Raw genomic sequence first — 21,883 nt, forward strand, 5'->3', positions numbered from 1 at the left:
ATTGCAAAGTAAGTTTTCCAACTTGTTCAGCTGAATGTAATAAATCCTGCAACATTTTCCACACAGTCAGAGATAAACATAATTTTCTGTTTAAGTAAACCCATGACATGCTGTTGATATTTAAGCATATGAAATTGACAGTTTATAGCCATGATTGCCAAGGTTGCAGACTTTTAAGCCTTCTTACCCCATCTATCCAGCACCCTGGAATCTCTGTCAGAAGGGGTAGGAGTTTTAGCAGTAGAGACTTTAACACCCTTGGGACCCTGAGAAATAGTTTCAGGGTCAGCAGTAGGGTTTTTGAAAAGGAATTTGTGGGAATCAGGAACCCTGTAGTATCTGTCTGGCTTACTAGGAGCCAGAGGCAGAGAATCAGGAGTTATACTAGATTCTGAGAAATCAACAATGTCTAGAACAGGAGGTAGAGCCAAAGGCCTATGCTGAGGAAGAAGAAAATTCCCAAGTCTCTTTTTAGATTCAGAGAAATCCTGACTTTTCCAGTGGAAGTGTTCCCTTAAGGTATGTAAAGTTTTTCAAAAGAGAAATCCTCAGGGGGAGAAGCAGAAGGGATGGAATCTTCTGCATCAGAGTCCTCATAAGTAGGTATGGATAAATCCTGTTCAGAAGAATCAGAAGAAATAGAAACCTGATCTGACAATTCATAGTCAGTGCCTTGCAGGAGGGGATGGGTAGCCCTGATCAAGGTAATTAAATCTTCAGCCATTTTGATAATTTGTTTTTTTTTTTTTTAGGCATTGGGGCCTGTACATGTGGCCCAAGCGTCAGTTTTTTAGACGTAGAAGTAGATTTTGGCCTTAGTTTTGAAGATGGAGTCTGTTTAATATACAAATCTTTAGGCCTGAAAACACCCTCAGAAGCCAGTGCCTGCTCAGCGGCTCCAGACCCATCTAAGGTAGAGACATCCGCAGGTTCAATACTTAGCATCTCGTGGCATACCGGACTCCGAATGGATCTCAGTAGCAGGTATCAGGGGCTGCGAAAGCGCCTCACTGAGTACCGGCGAATGGCTTAGGAGAAGAATTGTAATCGGGTTTGGACCTCGACGGTCTGTCTTTGTGTTTAGGTATTCCGATAGTCTGATTGCTAACAGACATTTCTGGGTAGTTAAATCTTGAGCCAAAATATTTAGAAGCAAAAATATACAGACGTTTAATCGTGCATGGCTTAAATTTAGCACAAAACCGACAGCAAGGCACGTTGTGGTCAGGGCCTAGGTAAGGAATACAGTACAAATGAAAATCCTTGAGGTATTTGCTTCCCAGAAGTAATGCAATTATTAACTTTTACTGACATCGGTAAGGAGCAAGAAAAAGTTTCCCCAACGGGGTACTTAGCTTTTAGTTGAAGACTTCGGTTCCGAAACTCAAACGAAAATTTCAGGAGTTGGCTGACCAGCACTTGCTAACTGCTTCTGCTTCGGGCACCACATGGCAAGAAAAACTGATGTAATGGTGTTGGCTGCATGTTTTATACCCCCTGACGTCATGGAGCATGTTTTATACCCCCTGACGTCATGGAAGAAGGGACAGCAAATGACACAGAACCCAATACTTTGTTAATCAGGCCAACTGAGGGCAACCTGCTAGCAGATTACCCAAATGTAACGACTGCAACAGTGATACACGAACATTCATCCATACACCCATGGACATCCTAACAACTTTCTTCTTTAAGCACTTGTCAGCCTCCACGGACTTCATGTTCAAGACTGAAAGGAAACCTCATAAGCAGATAGTGAAGCCCGAGGGAGTCTGTAAGCCTTCTGATAGTAATTAAGATTTTGATGTAAAATTTTCCATGTCAGTCCCCAAAGCACCAAATTCTACCCCCAACACTAATTCTAGAGTAAAATGAAGAAAGTTAAACTTTTTTTTACATTTTTCTCACAAAAACAAAAGATATGTAAAATCCTTTAAATATGACAGTTTAAAGTACAAAACCTCTCTTTGTAAAATAATCCAAATAACCTTAAGACCTGGATCCAGACATGGTCTTCAATTTCTAATACCATTCTACCTTAGATATAGTTTACTAAATGTGTTAAAAATCATGATCTCAGTATGCTAAAATGCCAAAAGGAAAAAAAAAAAAAAAAAAAAACTAAACTTTAGAATGCATGATAGAGCAGTAAAAGGTAGCAGGCAAAGGCTGGGCTTCAGTCAAGCTGCACAGTATGGAGCAGTTCATCATACAGAAGCAGCCACTAGAAGTAGGTTGTGATCCATTAAACTTGGTGATGCTATGGTGCAATGAGGAAAATTGCAGGAGAAATGGTGTCTGCAAATGATGGCCTGCAGTACAGAGTGCAAAACGCGATGCAAATATGTACCTATGAAAGCAGGTCATTACTCAATCGTAAAGCACATTTAGCACACAGCAAGCTGTATCTGATTATAAGAGGAAAAAAAAAAAAAGATGAGGAAACTTTCACAGTTGCATCAAGAATGTGTTCAGAGCTGCAGCAACACTGTGAACCACGGTGACAAGCACTACTACCTTGCACCAGAGTAGTGTGATATGGCGGCAGGCAGGCAAACAGAAAATGTAATGGCAGTCAATTACTTACAACCAGCTAACAAACTAATCATTTGTGTGGACAGAGATATGTGAACAATGACGGACATGCATCACCAGCAAAAAGGATTGGAAGGAAGGGCTAGACTTCCCATAAGTGTACGTGCATCTCTAACCATGCTTGTTACAAGCATCTTCCACAGACAACGTGAACACTACAGGCATTGGCCTGAAGAATACTCACCAAGTGTCTTGATGTGTTCATTCACATGTGGAAATAATTTATCTGCTTCCTCAATAAACCAAGAGAGAGTGCTATTACCTGCAGTGCCTACCTATCTGAAGTACGGGGTGCTCTAGATTACTGCAACAGATAGGAATAAAGACCCCACTTGGCGTCCATGAGCACTACTATGTCAGTATGAACAACTAGCATTCCAACAACTGAAGGGTAGTGTGCAACACATAGGGTGTTGATTACCAATGTGCCTGCACAGAACTCTGGCACTGTCCACAATGCCCCACATATGGCAAACATGTCATTTACAGCTTCACTTCCTGCACAGTGGAAATTCCACAGAACCCCCTAGTCAGTAACTGCAATCTTTGTGCAAAACAGACTCGTACACAAACCAAAACAGTGTACACACATCTGTATCCCCACCAATATACCAGTTTCAGGTGATGAAAGGACACCCACTGGAACCATGGTTAATGATGCTAGTCAGGAACCTGCAGGATCACTAACCAGCAGACTAACACTGCTCTAGACAAAAAGAAAAATCAATGAGCATGTGTTTGTGCTAAAGACTAGATTCCACTGCCTTGATACATCTCAAGGGGCTTTGCAGTGCACCCTTACCACCATCTACAACATATTCATAGCATGCTGCATGTTATATAATGTGATCATCAAAAATCAAGCAGATCAACCATTTATCCAGGGAACTTAAAGATGCACAGCAACCACCCAAGCCACAGCCAGCACATCAACATCATACAGTGATAACAGTGACGCTAACAAACAGCGATGACAGTGAGGCTAACAGACAGCATGCTTCAACAGCATCACACTTCAATTCCCCGGATGATTGTTTACGTCTTGGCTTTTCCCGGTTAGGGGGTCGCCACAGCAGAACTCTGGTCCGCTAATGGATTGGCAGTAGAGTTTTACATGCTGGCTTGCCGGGCCTAACACAACCTTCAACGAAGGAACGCCCGTTCACGCATGTCGCCACACAGAAGACGCTCTGACAATTGAACAGGCAACGTCCAACTGTGAGGTGACACTACCGCAGCACAGGCAAAGCAATGGAAAAAGCAATGCATCAAGGGTCCATACACAAGCATAAAGTGACTGTGAAATCAACAGTGCAAGCATGATGTATACAGATTTAGTTAAAGGAAATGCTGGCAGCATGTGGTAGAGTAATGGACAGACATCTCCACATGCACTGCACAGGATCACAGTCATCTGCACAGGCAACATGGGAAACAGACACATTCCTTACATGATCTGGGTGAGGGAGCATGTAACTGTAGGCAGACACAGAAGTCTTGAGGCAAGGGTACCCTGTAGCATACAAGATGATCTTTGACGACAGACGAGGTAGCACTATAGGACCACAACTGGCAGGATGGCAACACAGGACCAAGGCAGGGTGCCATATAACTCACCTGTGGCAACTGTGATGGCCTATTGTGGTGGGGCTGCAGTCCCCGACAGTGATGTTATGCTGCTGTGGGAATGAGAAGTTTATAGATGCTGCTGGGATGGTGTTCTGCCCCTGGAAGAGGGTAGTCATTACCATCCAGGATGTGGGGGAGGGGGTCCCATAGATCTTCAGGAGACTATATACTCTGTAATGGACTTTCAGCAAGAACACCTCTATGTACATAACTACCCCTGCCCAAACACTGTTGGATAGGGCAGTGATCATGGCACTTAATATGCAGCTCCAGGATGAGAATATTATCAGCAGTGAGTGCCATCATAGCACTAAACAGACCTAGCATGGTATCATCCCGGGATTACATGGACTCACCAAGGCATTAGTGATTAAGGACAACAGCTTTAAGGAATCCACAGGACCCAATCTCCACAAACAGGACAGTCCCTGGATAATTGGCCAGCATATTTGTTTTAAACAGTCCTAGTGCCACTCATGTATCAGGGCTGGCTGTAATATGCAAAGGTGTTAAGAAACCCAGTTAGGCTACTAATATGGCAGGTGTACCCACATCTGAGGTAGTGTGCGCCTATGTCAATGTCGCTAAAAGGTGAGCACTGCAGGTGTTCTAAGTCACAATGGAGCCCCCTATTGGGGATGGCAAGAGACCCAGTTTTACTCAGGTGTGGTTGTGGCTGTACCCTGACACAGAAAAGGAAAAATGACCACACAGTGTCAGACTGCGACTTTATCTGCATCTCAGTACCACCATCAGACACCTACAAGAATGCATGGATCATGCTATCCCAAGCAAAACCAAGACTCACTCCTCCAAGAAAAGGAAATCAGTCTGGTGGACAACTGCCATAAAACAAGCTATACAACAGAAGGAGGAAACTAGTACTGAAAAGAGTAAAATCCAAGAAGGGAAGACATCCCTGATCACCATCAGCAAGAAACTACGATCCCTCATAAAATCATCCAGGGAGAGCTTCGAAAGAAAAATTGCCAAGGACTCAAAGGCATTATTTAGCTATGTCAAGAATCTAAGTAGCAATGTTCAGATCTGCTCTGAGTTGGTGCAGAATGGCACAAAATAAACTGAACTGACCAATATCGCCAACATCCTGGCAGACAGGTTCATTGCAAACTTCATCCTAGTCTCACCCCCAAAAGGGCCCAAAACCATACCAGAAGAATGTAGAGCCCCTGAAATCAGACACTCTGGTTAAAACAGCCCTCTCCAAAGCCAAAACCACAACATCAATGGGACCGGACGATGTCCCAGGCTACTTCTTAAAAGAGCTCGACAAACTAACCCCTCACCTAAACACACTGTTCAAACTCCGCTTCTCTGCAGGCTACACACCCATAGAGTGGTACACAGCAACGGTTATTCTGCTCCACAAAGGTGGAGCCACAACAGACCCCAGGAACTATCCCCTTATAAAAGCCTGACAAACCTCGTCTGCAAGGCTATGGAGAGCATTATCATGGAACTCATTGGGAACATCCAAACACTGGACCCTACCCAGTTCGGCTTTAATGGAAGATCATGCCTCCTAAACCTGGTGGAGCTCTGAGACAGTTATCAAGGCTATAGGATGAGGGAAAGGTGGTACACACAGCCTACCTAGACCTCACAAAGGCCTTCGATATCATTTTCCATTCTGGTATTACAGACAAGCTCACCAGCCTGAACATAACCCCTACATCACAAGATGGGTTACCAACTGGCTCACGGGCAGAAACCACATGGTGAGAGTTGCAGGAGCTAGGTCGGACTCTAAACCGGTTACAAGTGGCATTCCTCAGGGCTCAGTCCTAGGACCCCTCCTGTTCGGCATATACTTCTCAGAGGTACAGGCAAGCACAGGAGGACTATGGCTGACCAAGTTCGCAGAAGACTGCAAACCAGGGGATATAACTGACTCTCAGGCTGACACAGACATACATCAAAAGGGTCTCACTGAGACTGATATTTGGTATCAAAATCATGGCCTCAAGCTAAATGCCAAAAAGTGCATAGTCATCCCCTCTGGAAAAAACAAAGTACCCACAAACTACCATATAGGTGGTACTCCCCTAAATACGACGACATAAGGGATCTGGGGACCCAAGTAGATAGTAACCTCTCCTTTGATAATCACATTGCCAAAGTGGTTAGAAAATCCTTCTATGTGGCCCATCTAATCACAAAAGGGCTTGCATCCAGATCAAGAGGTCATAGAGTCCCTCTTTTCATCACTCATCAGACCCATCATAGAGTACAACGCCCCATTTGGGATGTACCTTACAAGACATCTGCAACAGCTGGAAAGACAACAGAAGTACCTCACCAAGAGGATCACTGGCCTCAAACAGATGCCCTACGCAGCTTGACTGAAGAAACTTCAGCTGTACCCAGTTGCATACAGCCTACTCAGAGGAGATCTCAGTCTGACATACAAGGCCATGTCCAACCCAGAATTCATGGACATGCTCCACCTAAAGAGAACCATATTCCCTCGAGCCACACTCTAGGGATCTAAACCTCACCACAGCAATAAATAGGACGTGCTGGATGGATTCCTGGCCGAGACTTCCCATGCTTTGGAACAAGTTTAAACTCTACATTAGGCCATAAGCAGATAGTGAAGCCCGAGGGAGTCTGTAAGCCTTCTGATAGTAACACTCAAGAGAAACCTTGACGAGTGGATGAGAAACAGAAAGTTTACCCCGGGGATCACTTCAGTGAGGCACAAGGAACTAATCTAAGGGGGCAGCAAAAGCAAACATTCTGGCTAGGCTTATAAATGCCTTCGGGCAGACATCCTAGTACCTACCTATGAACCTGTAGGTGTGGATATAAGCTTGTTGACATGAACAAGGCTGCATAGGAGATCAGCACAACAGTGGTCTGGCATGAGACTAAAACACCACCACACCATAACAGATTGAATCTGAATACCACTTGCGAGACCCCAAATTATACATTCAACCAGTGGTGTACACTAGAGTCACCAAAAAAAACATGCACCACGAATGCCTATGGTGTGTACCTGCATTCCATTCCTCTGACTTGCTCAAGAAAAACACATGCAGTGATGATCAGTGGCCTGCCAATACACAGTCACATCATGGTGACTAGGTTCATAGGTACATACAATTAGTCTGTAGACCATTACAAGCCTACTTAAATTGGAGCATCTCCCTCTGAAATACAGGAGGGTTGTCCACTTCCCAGACCCTACATCTACTCATCTAGGTACGATACATGTGCCTTAATCATGTTCCTTGTAAATGTGAAACTGTGTGTTATTAGTGTACAGAACTATGTTGCCAGTCCTGTGCGTCTCCACACCTGAAGAACTCAAGGGAAATGGAAGCAGTGGTATTTGTGGCCTACCAACATAGGGTACACTCTTGTATTATAAATCAATAAGTTGGTGTATATCCCTCTGACAGACAACAGGGCTGTCCAGTCCTGGAGCCTGCGTCTACTACTAGTAAAAAAGGTGTACCTTCATAGTAACCATGCATGTAGATGAAGTACCCTACCTCAAAAGTGAGGCTTGCACAGGGAAATAACTCCCTTCTTCCAGTGTCTGCCCTAGCCACTATTATGCGGCTTGTTTTCTTCTACACACACCCAACTGCACCGGAAACACACCTCTGACACTACTGTGTTATGCAACTCCTCCCAACAGCAGCACTGCCGCTACGAACCATCATCTGAAAAAAGTGATCCCATTGGCATTGAAAACCACTACTGTAGATGAATATCTTGCTGTTGCTGTCCACCTTCTCTGAAACACGAGAACAAGATAGGAATGTGTGCGCGCACACACATACGCACATATACATACAGTGGCTATAAAAAGTGTACACACCCCTATTAAAATGTAGATATAAAAAAACATGAAACCACAATACAGTCATTTCAAACCTTTTCAGACCTTAATGTGACCTATAACCTGTACAATTCAATTGAAAAACAAAATTTATTATGGGTAAAATATAAAAAAAAATACAAAACAAAATACTCTGGTTGCACAAGTGTGCACACCCTTAAACTAATACTTTATTGAAGCACCTTTTGAATTAATTACAGCATTCAGTCTCTTGGGTAGGAGTCATCAGCATGCACATTTTGACTTGGCAATATTTGGAGACTCTCTTGCAAAAGTGCTCAAAATCTGTCAGATTGTGAGGTCATCTCTTGTGCACAGCCCTCTTCAAGTCACCACACAGATTTTCTACTAGATTTAGGTCTTGCCTTTGGCTGGACCATTCCAAAACTTTAATTTTCTTCTGGTGGAGCCCTTCTTTTGTCGATTTGGATGCATGCTTGGGGTCATTTTCGTGTTGAAAGGTGAAATTCCTCTTCATCTTTCTAGCAGACGCCTGAAGTTTTTTGGCCAAAAGTGACTGGTATTTGGAAATGTCCTTAATTCTCTCCACCTTGACTAAAGCCCCAGTTCCAGCTAAAGAAAAGCAACCCCATAGCATAATACTGCCACCACCATGATTCACTGTGGGGATAGTGTTTTGGTGATGAAAAGTGTTTTTGCACCAAATGTACCTTTTGGAAAGGTGACCAAAAAGATCAACCTTGGTCTCAGACCAGAGCATATTTTCCCACATGCTTTTGGAAGCCTTGATGCATTGTTTTGCAAATTTTAGCCAGGCCTGGAGGATTTTCTGTGCAAGAAAGGGCTTCCGTCTGGCAACCCTACCCAATAGTGCAGACATATGGAGAATACGGGAGAATGTCACATTTAGTACACAACCCATACTTGCCAGAAATTCCTGCAGCTCCTTCAGTGTTGCTGTAGGTCTCTTAGCAACCTCCCTAACCAGTTTTTGTCTTGTCATCAGTTTTGGAGGGCCATACAGTTCTTTGCAAAATCACTGTTGTCCCATATTTTCTCCACTTTTTGATGACTGCCTTCACTGTGTTCCATGGTATATCCAGTGTTGTGGAATTTTTTTTGTACCCTTCTCCTGACTGATGCATTTCAACAATGAGATCCCTTTGATGCTATGTAAGCTCTCTACGAACCATGGCTTTTGCTGTAGCAGGCAATTGAGTAAGTGTCAGGAAAATACTACTAGGACAGCTGAACTATATTTGGGGTTAATGAGGGTCTCTTTGATGGTAGGTGTGTACTCAAGAAGACTGAATGCTGTAATTAAATCAAAAGGTGCTTCAAAGTATGTTTAAGAGTGTGCACATTTATGCAACCAGCATATTGTACATTTATTTTTTTCTATTTTCCCCCCAACAGATGTTTGTTTTTCAAATGAATTGTACAGGTTATAGGTCACATTAAAGGTGGGAAAAGTTTTGAAATTTACTGTGGTCTCATTTTTTTATACAACAAAAACCAGGCATGTTAACAGGAGTGTGTACACCTTTTATATCCAGTGTGTCTGTACATATATACATTTATTTATTTATTTTACATTTGTTGACCGGGCTAGTCTAGCTGGATATATGTCCATTTTCAGTAGAGGCCCAGGGAGAAAAGCTCCAATGGTTATGATAAGTTTAAACAAAGATAGGCAATACAATACAAACAGATAGAGAAAGGTTGTGATTACATTAATTACACAAATACAAATCGGAGCAACAATCAAAAGATATAAATGAACAGAATATCTTAAAGGTTTTTTTTTTGCTATAGTTACAGTATGCGAGGGATAACATATATATAAAGTTGTTATATCAGGTAGACCTTACAAGGGTAAGGGAGCAGAGATGGTAAGAATTAAGGAAGAAGAATAGACTGAGAGGAAGTGGAAGAGTTAAGCTGGGTTGGTGCAGGAGCAAAGCCAGTGTTTGTTGAGATGAATTTTCAACTGTCTTTTAAAAAGTGGGAGAGAGGATAAAGATGTAATATCAGAGGGTAGATTGTTCCACATTTTTCCAACAGAGTTGGAAGAGAGACAGTCACCTGCAGAGTTAGAAGGTTTGGTTATATTACATCAGTAGTTTGTTGGAAGAGCGTAGATGTTTCAGTTTGTTGTATGGTGAAATGAGGTTAGAAAGTATAGGTATTTTAGATGGATGGTATAAAATCTTGTGAGCTATTAAAAACTGTTGAAGAATGAGTTGGTTCGGAAGTTCAAGCCAATCTAGTCGTTTTAAGTTCAGACAATGGTGAGTTCTAAATGGGGATCCTGAAGCAAATCTAGCAATGTTATAGTAAGATGTTGCTAGTTTCTTGAGGTTGTTTTTGGAGAGATTAGTGTAGATGGGGGAAGCATATAGAAGAGTAGAGATAAGGTGAGATCTAGCTAAAGTGGTCCTTGCTTCAGGTTTAAGAAAGGGCTTGATTCTGTAAAGGGATCAGATTTTTTTATTAACTAATTTAATAGTGTTGTTGATGTGGGAGTCAAAGCTGAGATTGTCAATAGTTATTCCCAATAGTTTAGTAGTAGGGTCTGGAGAAATGAGGGTGTTGTCAGCGGAAGTAAGAGTTAAATTGAGTGGGGCAGTTTTACGGGAAGGTGAGAATAGCAATTTGGTTTTCTTGGCGTTAAGGAGTAGACAACTGTCGCAGAACCATTGTTCAACAGTGGTAAAAGCTTTTTGGGTGAGTGACTTGGAGTTCATTTAGTGAATTAGCAGTGCAGATTATAGTAGAATCGTCTGCGTATTGTATGCAGGTGGAGTTTGGGATAGCTGATTGGAGGTCATTAATAAAGATAGAAAATAGAAGGGGGTCTAAGATAGAGCCTTGAGGGACACCTAAAGAAATAGGAAGGAGATTAGATAATACATTTTTCCAGAGAACTGCTTGCTGACGGTTTTCTAGGTAAGATGTAAACCAAGTTAAGGACGGAAAATCAAGTGAGAGAGATTTTAGTATGTGTAGAAGTAGTTTATGGTTAACCATGTCGAATGCTTTAGATAAGTCAATGAAGACTGCTGATGATAGGTAATTATTGTTGCGGTTATAACCGATTGAGTTGGTAAAGGAGAGTAGTGCAGTGGTAGTGCTGTGGGAGGGTCTGAAACCATGCTGACATTTAGCAAGTAGGTTGTGATGTAGAAGGTGGTTAAGAAGTTGCTTGTGGATACATTTTTCCATGATTTTAGCTATAGGTGATAGAAGTGCTATGGGACGAAAGTTAGAGAGGTCATTAGACTTACCTCCTTTGTGTAGAGGGATGATGTGAGATATCTTCCAGATAGAGGGGACAATTCCTTCATTTATGGATCTATTTATCAGTATAGAAATAGGATAGGAAATAGCATTGGCTCCTATTTGTAAGAATTCAGCAGGAAATTTGTCTGCAGAGGGAGTGGTAGGTCTTAGTTTTTTGAGCAGTGATAAGATGAAGGAGGTTGATACAGGTTGGAAATGAAAGGAAGGAGATGCACTTAAAGCAGGTAAGAGTAGCTTAGAGGGGTCAGGAGTTAGGTGACTAGCAAGAGTTTGGATATTATTAGTGAAGAATGACTTGAAGTCATAGGCTATTTGTGTGGGATTATCTGGGTTAGAGTCTTGAGGGTTAGGTGTGATAGATTGGCCTGGGAATAGGAGATTATTAATACTGGCCCAGAACTTTTTAGGTTCCTTTTTGGAGGTTTGTTGCAATTGAAGGTAGTAGTTTGTCTAACTCCGCCAAGGACGGTCCCAAGCCAGTCTGAAAAAGGAGGAGGGTTGGGCTTAGGGTTAGCAACCCCATCCCGTAAAAAACAAATTGCTACAAAAACACCAACTACAGGAAACAGACAATCTTGTCTTGGAAGAGGAGAGTTCTTCAAATGGAAGATTTATGAAGTTGTGGCCAAAGCCGAAGGGACGCCACAAAGCAGAGTACCCTTCTCTCTACCAGGAAAATAAACATTGGCACATGGAATGTCAGGACCATGTATGAGCTAAGCAAGGAAGCCCAAGTGGCAGCAGAAATGAGAAATAACTTGAGTTTGTTGGGAATCAGCGAGACAAGGTGGACAGGGGCTGGTCAGTGTCGATTATCTACAGGAGAGTTGTTGCTTTATTCTGGACATGAGGACAGTGAAGCACTTCACTCCCAAGGGGTTTGTCTTATGTTGGCCAAACAGGCCCAGAGAGCCCTGATTGGATGGGAAGCACATGGCCCTAGGATCATCACAGCTTCATTCCGTACAAAGAAGAAAATTGTAATGAATGTGGTCCAGTGCTACGCACCAACTAATGACAGTTAAGAGGAAGATAAAGATCAGTTTTATGAAAGACTGCAGCAGATCCTCGAGACCTACCCAGACAAAGACCTTACTATCCTTATGGGTGATATAAATGCCAAGGTCGGATCCAGTAACATAGGATATGAGCAAATCATGGGTACACATGCTCTGGGAACAATCAACAAGAATGGTGAAAGGTTTGTTGATCTATGTGCTCTCAACAATTTGGTCATTGGAGGCATCAATTTTCCCCACAAATGGATACACAAAAATACATGCGTCTCCCCTGACTATACAACAGAAAACCAGATAGATCACATATGCATCTGTAGAAAGTTTAGAAGAACATTACAAGATGTCAGAGTGAAAGGAGGGGCAGATGTAGCATCTGACCATCACTTGCTGGTGGCTAGACTGAAGCTAAAGCTTAAAAGAACCCAGGTTCAAGAGTCATCTAGGAGAATCAGAGTGAAAGGAGGGGCAGATGTAGCATCTGACCATCACTTGCTGGTGGCTAGACTGAAGCTAAAGCTTAAAAGAACCCAGGTTCAAGAGTCATCTAGGAGAATCAAATACAATGTTCATCTATTGAAAGATTCTCAGACAAAAGAACAGTTCAACATTGCACTTAAGAACAAATCTGAAGTGCTACAAGAACTGGTTGAGGAGGGTGGAGTAAACAGCTCATGGCAGAATGTGAAAAAGGCTGTAGACTTAGCTTGTTAAGAGATACTGGGACCTAAAAAGTATCATCAGAAAGAGTGGATCAGTGCAGAAACACTGGTAAAGATAGAAGACAGAAGACAGAAAGAGGAAGACAAAAGTAAATAACAGTAAAACTAGAGCTTCAAAGAGCAAGGCCCAAGAAGAATATGCAGATGCCCACAGAGAGGTCAAAAGATGCATTAAAATAGATAAGAACAATTATGTGGAACAGTTGGCAGTTGAGGCAGAACTGGCAGCTTATAGTGGTAACACAAAAATGTTGTATGATATCACCAAGCGACTTTCATGAAAGTACAGCAAGCCAGAGAGACCTGTTAAAGATAAGCAAGGGAAAACCATCAATAGTATAGAACATAAACTGAAAAGGTGGGTGGAACACTTTGAAGAACTTCTAAACAGTCACCTCTAAACCCTCCAATTATTGAGCCAGCCAATGAAGATCTATCAATCAATTGTGAAAAGCCGAGCAAGGAGGAGATCAGGAAAGCCATCATCCAAATGAAAAATGGGAAAGCGGCAGGACCAGATAACATCTCGGCAGAGGCCCTTAAAGCAGACCTGAATACATCAGTGGAGATGTTGCATCCACTCTTTGAAAGAATCTGGGCAGAGGAAACTGTTCCTTCAGAATGGAAAGACAGCCATCTCATTAAGCTTCCCAAGAAAGGGGACCTTAGCAAATGCGATAACTACAGAGGCATCAATCTTCTATCAGTTCCAGGAAAAGTTTTCAACCGTATCCTTTTGGAAAGGATAAAGGACATCACTGACAAAAAGCTGAGAGAAGAGCAGGCAGGCAGGCTTCTGCAAAAATAGATCGTGTACTGATCAAATTGCAACGCTCAGAATAATTGTGGAACAGTCAGTTGAATGGAACTCACCATTGTATATCAACTTTGTTGACTTTGAAAAGGCGTTTGATAGCGTGGACAGAGACACTGTGGAGCCTTCTGAAGCACTATGGTATACAAACGAAAATAGTAAATTTGATAAAGAACTCCTACAATGGTCAATCATGCAGGGTTATACATGGAGGGCAGCTCTCTGAAAGCTGCCAAGTAAAAACTGGGGTCAGGCAAGGATGCTTACTGTCACCATTCCTCTTCCTGTTAGTTATCGATTGGATTATGAAGAAATCTACTGCAGGACAGAAAAATGGGATCCAATGGACCCTATGGAATCAGCTGGAAGATCTGGACTATGCTGATGATCTCGCCCTCATCTCTCATAGCCAGCAGCAAATGCAAAACAATTTGGTGGCAGTTACAGCACTAAAGGTGGGTCTTAACATTAACAATCTGAAGACAAAGATCCTTAAATTAAACTCCACAAATACTAACCCTATCACTCTGCAAGGGAAGCCACTGGAGGAAGTGCAGTCCTTTACCTACCTTGGCAGCATAATTGACAAGCAGGGCGGATCAGAAGCTGATGTCAGGGCAAGGATAGGAAAAGCAAGAGCAGCCTTCATACAGTTAAATAGGGTCTGGAAAACAAGAGAACTATCCTTGATCAACAAGATAAGGCTGTTTAACTCAAACGTGAAGTCAGTACTGCTGTATGGGGCAGAGACCTGGGGGTTAAACAAGACCACCACTAAAAAACTTCAGACATTTACAAATAGCTGTCTTAGGAAGATTTTACGGATTCGATGGCCAGACACCATTAGCAACACTACCCTTTTGGAAAGGACCAACCAACTTTCGATTGGGGAAGTTAAGAGGAGGTGGAGATGGATCGGGCATACTCTTCGCAAATCAGCAAACAATATTACAAGACAGGCGTTGCGCTGGAATCCTCAGGGGAAGAGAGGAAGAGGCCGCCCACGAAACACCTGGAGGCGAGACTGAGGCAGATGCTAAGCTTAGAGGCTACACATGGAACCAAATAGAACAGTTGGCCCAGGACAAGATTCGGTGGAAAGCTGTAGTTGGTGGCCCATACCCTGTCAAGGGTGACGGGCATAAGTAAGTTTTTGTCTGTCAGGATGGCTTTTTTGTACTGTTTCTAAGCTCTCTGAAGTTTTGGTGGTCAGTTGGATTCTTAGTGGAACGCCATTTAGCCCAAGATTTGTTTCTTAGATTTTCTGCCTAGTGTTATTGGTTAGCCAGGGAGCTGGTTTAGCTTTGGTTCTAATAGTTCGACTAGGGGCATGGCGATCCAGGATAGATAGGAAAGTGGAACTGAAGTATTCTACTGCTTCATTAAGTGGGAGAAATTTTAGTGGGGACCAATTACATTGTATTAATTCAGCTCGAAAATGTTCAGAGTTGAATTGGTTTTTTTGAACGTAGTGTTCTGTATGCGGTAGGTAAGATTTGGCTGGTTTTATGCCTGATAACATAAGTGAGTGGTCGCTTAGGTCTTCTGGGAGGATACCTGCTTCGTAGGTTAGTTGAGGAGTATTAGTAAGAATCCAGTCTAAGGTGGTTTCATTGTTGCTGGTTTTATTGGTTCTGGTAGGACTATTAATGAGTTGGGTAAAGCCATGTAGGTTTATATGGGAAGTGGGGTTTGTACTATTACATGAATTCCAATCAATGTTGAAATCGCCTAGGACTAGTGTTTGAGGGAGATGGGTAGAGAGTGAACTGAGGATGCATTCGAGTGAGTTGATGTTATTTCCTGGGGAAGATAAACACATGATATTTATGGCTTTACTGCTGTTGACTTGAAGTTTGGAGCAGATCACCTCTGCCTGCTTATCAAGGCAAAGAGTCTGATCTATAATAATAATTTGAAATTGTGCCTTAGAGAATTGCTACCCCTCCTCCCTTTTTTGCAGTGCGATCAAGTCTAAAGATGTTATACCCGGGTGGGGTGATTTCATTGTCCTTGATGGAAGGCTTTAACCATGTTTCAGTTAAACATAGAATATCGAATTGATGGATTTCTAGAAGGGCATGGACTGGAGTTGTTTTGTTACAAATACTACATATATTGAGATGGGCAAGAGAGAGTTGGTGGGAGTAGTCGATGATAGAGAAGTAGCTTTATCTTATTTTTTGTAGGTGGTAGTATTGGGGTGGTGTGGGCCAGGGTTAGGATTAATGTCTCCATCCAATAGTAAGTGGAGGAGTTCAAAACCTTTTGGCTGAAGAAGTTTGTGAAAGATATTGATTAGTTTCCTAGATTTTGGTTTGCTTAATTTGACGTAGGCAAATCTATGGTATTTGGTTAGTATGTAGTTGGGTTGGGGAGTGAGACTTATGAAGGTATGAGAGAAAGTTGATATAGTTGTAGAGGTATGTTTAGAGGGAAAAGGGAGAGTAGAGTAAAAAGTGGATATTCATAGAAGGTCAAGCGATGGGTAGTAATGAGAGAGGAAAAAAGTGATAAGCAGATAAGTTGTGAATGAGTAACTGTTGTGGGCAGAGTAATTATTGGGGAGGTGAGCAAGGAGGAGATAGGTAGCTTGAACTTGTGGGGGGGGAGTAGTAGTATGACTAAGTAAATAGGGGTGTTTGTTGGAAAGTTAATTAGTGGTGTTATGTTCTGTAGACAATGTGATAGCTCCTTATCCGATTGGGTAAGGTAGGATAGGGGTGTGGTCACTAGTGCTATAAATGTAGGAGTACTGGGGGCGGGTGGAATTTGGGGGCAGGGTAGGGGAGTGGAGTGAGCCTGAAGGGCGAATGGAGCGGGCAGAGACAAGAGAGTGGACACCCAAGGGAGACAATCAGTAGAAAGGGAGAAATGAGCAAGTACGTTTGAAAGTGCAAGAAAGCAGAAGTTAGCAGGCTAGTGTAGCATACATGTAGTCAGGAGAAAGGAGTTAGGTTACTGTAAAGTGCTTAGACTTGTAAGAGTTTGGGGTGTAGTGAGAAGTGTACACTGGGATAAGGGTAGGGAGATGCAGAACAGGTTCTAGGAAGAGAAAAGGCTAAAAACAGAACAATAAAGTTGGGCTGAGAGGTCTAGTAGAGAGATAGTTGCAGAGCCTGTGATACTGAATAAGGTAAGGTGCCACCTAGTGGCCAGTGTGTTAATTGCAATAAGACCCCACTTACAAGGGGGGCAGGCTGCAGGAGAGGGGGAGTTGGGCTAATTAATACAAGAGGAGAGAATAGGCTGTCTGTGCGCCTAGGCTAAATGCACAAGTAAAATATAGTTGGGGGGGGGTTGTAGGCTGCTGGCTATCCTGAGTGGGAAACTTGCCTAAGGTAGCAGGGTTCTTGAACCTGAAATATTGGTACAAAGCTCAGGTATGCAGGAAAGCACATACTTTGACTGTCTTAATCAAGCTGGCCTCTCAGGGAGTTGGTGGGTAATTCCCGAGTTCAGACAACTTCCAAAGACTTCAAGGAGAGTGATTTGCTGGTCTTTAGGTACAGAATGTACAGGTTCACCAGGGATAGGACAAGCACCCAAACAGACAGCACAACAGCCAGGTAGGTAGCAGGGGACACACACACAACATAACATGCATACATAACTAACATGCATGTTGTGGGGGGGGGGGGCAAGTAAATTAGCCACCTGGCCCATAATGCCAAAGAATAAACTGGATATAGAACAGCCCATAGGACTGAGTTCCCACAAATGTTAGAGCAAGGACACCACAGTAATCCTAGTATGATTCACCTTCTATGTTCAAAAAGAGCAGCCAATACATCTGTGCTTTGGTAGCCAGGTTTAAGCATAGAGACAGACATTTCTTTTTCTATAAAGATCATGAGCACTTTTGTGTCCACCAGCAAGAAAAGAGCTGCATATATTCCAGGATACAGAGACAATGCAAAACCAAGTTGCTGTGCTATATAATTTACTTTATCAAGCTAGTATGGACATTTTTTTTGGAGGGGAAGGAACCAAGACCCTCACTACACCTGAAAAAACAATGTTCGCTACAGAAGGAGCCAGAAATAAGTGGTCCAAACAGAAGTCTCTCAGTGGATAAACAAACAGCAGTTCTCTAGATTGGGGATGGGCAGAGTAAGATTTTCCCCTTACTTTAGGGACATAAATTTCTTCAAGAAAATGTGGGCTTAATACAGTCACTGTAATCTGAAATGGGGAAAGAAACTCCTAGGTGGCTTGCTGGCTCTGCATGTCTAGGTAACATTTTTATTGCCAAGTACCAATGTCAATAATAGGTTTAAATTAGAGAATTTAAAAGGACTATTATGTTCCATTAATAAATGTAGGGAAATAATGGAAATGTGGGGCTTTGACGTGGTAATACTTTTGTCAGTCATTCTGACGGAATATAATAAAACTTATAAAATAGGTATAAAGACTGAATCAGGAGAAGAATTTAGGAATGTAAAACAAAGTTAATTAATTCTGTTGCACTTAGATTTTCCTTTGGTAATCCAAAAGCAGTGTAGTGGCTGTCCACTAGCTGCCAAAATATAGGATTACTGACCAGGGAAATGAGAGCAAGTCCTTTTCTAAATGACAGGACTGTTGCAGCACAGGAACTGAACATGTAAAGGGCTAAATGACAGCACTGGAAATGTGAAACAGAAATTGGTTAAATATGAAAGGAAGTAGATATGTTTAGGTGGTTGCAGTAACATCAGTAATGGAAGTGACTAGTACATGAAGGGTGAGAACATGATATAATTCAGTTTGCAAAGCATATGCAACAGCAATTACAGTATGAAGAAACATGTACAGGGCTTGAGGGTAAGGGATGGAGGTGAAGTTACCTGGTCTCTTATGCAATAGCAGGTACCACTGACCCCACCTAGTTGGGTGGGTGGGTGAAGGGGCAAACAACTCAATTGCTAATCATGGCTACTGCTTCCACCTTGGGAGCACTGACAGATGTATACAGAGTTCTATATCTATTTTATATTGTGTGCTGTGTCAGTAGTGTACTGGCAAGGGAGGAATGCTGCATTTAGGGGAAAGTAGAAGACAAAGCAAACTGGCAACACGAGCTAACAAAGGGATTTCATTTGAAGCGGATATATGGTTAGGAGAATCAGAGGACGAGGGACATGCAGTTAATTTAAAAAGGCCCTTGAGAAGGAAAAAGGTTTAAGAAGGCCAAGAATATCTCTGGGCAAGGGAGAGGAGTGTGGGAAGTGGAGAAAAGTAATGGCAAAAGTAACACTGTTATCCTGAAATGTCCATGAACTGACAAGCCTGGAAAAAAAGGAGGCTTTTCCTCTAACGGACTCATTTAAAGTAAAGAATGAGAAACTGTCCTGTAAGGGTTATAGGGTGGTAGAAACAGCAGGTTATACAGGAGCAAGTAGAACGTGTAGGATAGACAATTATCACTGGATGAAGAAGGGTAATTTGCAGGATGGAAGGGTGACTGGATGGGATCAAGTTTCATACTAGTCTCAGTGTACATATGCCAGTCAAGAAAAAATGGCAAAATAGTAGGAATGCAACACTGCTGCTGTTAACAATTTCAAATGGCAGAAGCAATACAGACACAGAATGGCCGAGAAAGACTTGTACCAAACTAGAGATGGCCATTTCTCTGAATACTTCTTTTTCTCTGAGGTATGGAGATCTCAGGGTTTGTATACACAAGTTCAGGGAGTTTGGAGGATTTGCCCCACCAAACAGAGGGGGGGGGGGCTTGCTCTTCTCCTTTATTTTCAAAAAGTGTGTCATCAGTCAGCATTACAAGTGCCAACAGACATGGGGAGCCTTAGTATTCTCACATAGTTACTTCACCTTGAATATGTCTATACTCTCTACAATTTCCAAGAGCTACGAATCATACATCATAACTGTATAAATATTGTAAATGGCATCTTACTTTAAATGAGTGCATGCAAAGTGTTTTTACCTTTATTTTTAAAGGTGTTTCTTAGAAAGTTTGCATAAATATATCATTACCCATTGAACAACCATAAGCTATTGTTTGACTGTGCGACTCTGTACAGACTTTGTAAACGGTCCTATACAATGCATCTCTCTAAGTTCTATACTTTGTATCTCTTATCCATTATATCTGTACTCTATTAATGTTTCCTGGAGCTTTTCTCCCCGGGCCTCCACTGAAAATGGGTCCTTTGGGCCCAGTGGACTTCCCCGGTAATCAAACTGGAAATAAATAAATTCCAGAAGGGGATTTAATTATAAAGGATCGATTGGAATACAATGTTTGAGGATCACCTGGAATATAATTTTTGATGAACATGAGACTAAAGGAGATGGCAAAATAAAAAGTTATATAAAAGGTAGAGAAGGAAAAAAAGAGCCTTCATGGCATGTGGGAAGATAAAAGTAAGCTGCAGGGTTATACATATTTCAGGAGCACAGGAATTTGAAGAATCGCAAAAAACCCAATAATTGTTTCTCTTTATGCTTTAGGTTTCGATGGATCTTGGACATTAGGGCACAGGTGGGAAACAATCCCACTGGGGGTTAACTGTGTGGATTTTACAAAATAGGAAATGGGATTGACGGATAGAATGTAGATCACTGAATGATATCTGGAAATCTGCTCAGAGAAGGCAAGTATGCAATGGTTTGATCTAAAAGAAACTATAATTACATAAGACAAGTGATTCAGTGGAAAGGGAAGAGGTGGTCAGACTGAAGACAGATTGTAAAAGTTGAAGGGCAAAAAGAGGAGTTACCCTCAGCAGATGAAACTTTACTTGGGAAAGAATTACATAAGATAACAGCACAGAAGAGGTAATTAAAGAAACCCCAAAAGAACCCCAAAAGCACCAAGTGTCTTAGCAATGAGACTAAGACAGTCGAGGGAGGAAGCTAGAAGTGGGTTAACCCAAGTACTAAAGCTACATTAGGTAAATGTTATGCAAAACTATATTCGGGGGGGGGGGGGCAGACTGAGAAACAGAAGAAAGCAAATAAGTGCCTTGCTTATTACAGCTGATGTTAAGAACAAGTGAATTAACAGAAAAGCAGAAGGTCCCCTGTGATGGGATCCCTACAGAACTTTAGGGGAGGGGTGGAGATTTACTGGTAAAGAAGAGGACCTAATTACTTTATTTACATTTATTGACCAGGAGTGTCCGACTGGACGTAGGACCATTTTCAGCGGAGGCCTGGGGAGAAAAGCTCCACAGTTAAAATACAGTAGTTGCATTGGATTACATAGCGATTAACAATTTAACATAGCAATTAATTACAAACATATTTACAGATGAACATAGTACATCAGTAGACAACTAGAATCTTGATCTGTGAAGTACATAACAGACATTAACAAATGTTACAATAAGAAGTTCCTGCTGTATAATAAGTAGTAGGCTTATGAGCATCTGAGCTTGCTATAATCAAGGTAGTGGGGTAACTGGATTTAACACACAAAACAATAAGAATCCTGCAGGATCTACTTCACATTGGGTCACAACAATGTTACACCATGATTACATTGTCTTTCAGACTCTTAAATAGGCTGGCCTAGATTGAGAGTATGGTGTAGGAATATCAATGCTGTTTTGTACAGAACAGAAAAATGGCAAGCATACCCCCCACCCCCACCCCCCCACCATCACCCCCCCACCCTTACAGAAAATGTACATGTAAAAAAATGCAAGTAGCACTCCTTATTAGATGGGAATAGGGCAGATTAGCACTACCTTTTTACTGTGCAGAGGTGCATGTATTACCCAAATCCATATAGTTGGAAGAAAGAGATTCGGAGGCAAAGATAAAAAAAGTGCTGGGGGAAGTCAGAAAGCATCACCTAATAAAAGTGTTGAAAAACAAGGCTGTCCACTTTTCCTGTTTCTTTCTGTATTGTACTTGGAACCACTGATGACATCAATGAGGAATTCTGATTTGAGATGATATAGAAGGAGCTCCAAAGAATTGAAGTTAGCTTTACAAGCAGATATTGTTACAC

At 42.0% G+C, this 21,883-nt stretch overlaps 1 protein-coding gene across 1 annotated transcript in view; it reads left to right on the top strand.

Annotated features, from left to right (window-relative positions):
• The window catches only part of PHF20L1 (PHD finger protein 20 like 1), a 2,880,694-nt gene that overhangs the window by 1,561,400 nt on the left and 1,297,411 nt on the right, over positions 1 to 21,883 (top strand). The gene's annotated exons all lie outside the window — the stretch shown is intronic.

The sequence above is a fragment of the Protopterus annectens genome, chromosome 3.part1 (genome assembly GCF_019279795.1).
Source record: "Protopterus annectens isolate FY-2018-M chromosome 3.part1, PAN1.0, whole genome shotgun sequence".
NCBI lineage: Eukaryota > Metazoa > Chordata > Ceratodontiformes > Protopteridae > Protopterus > Protopterus annectens.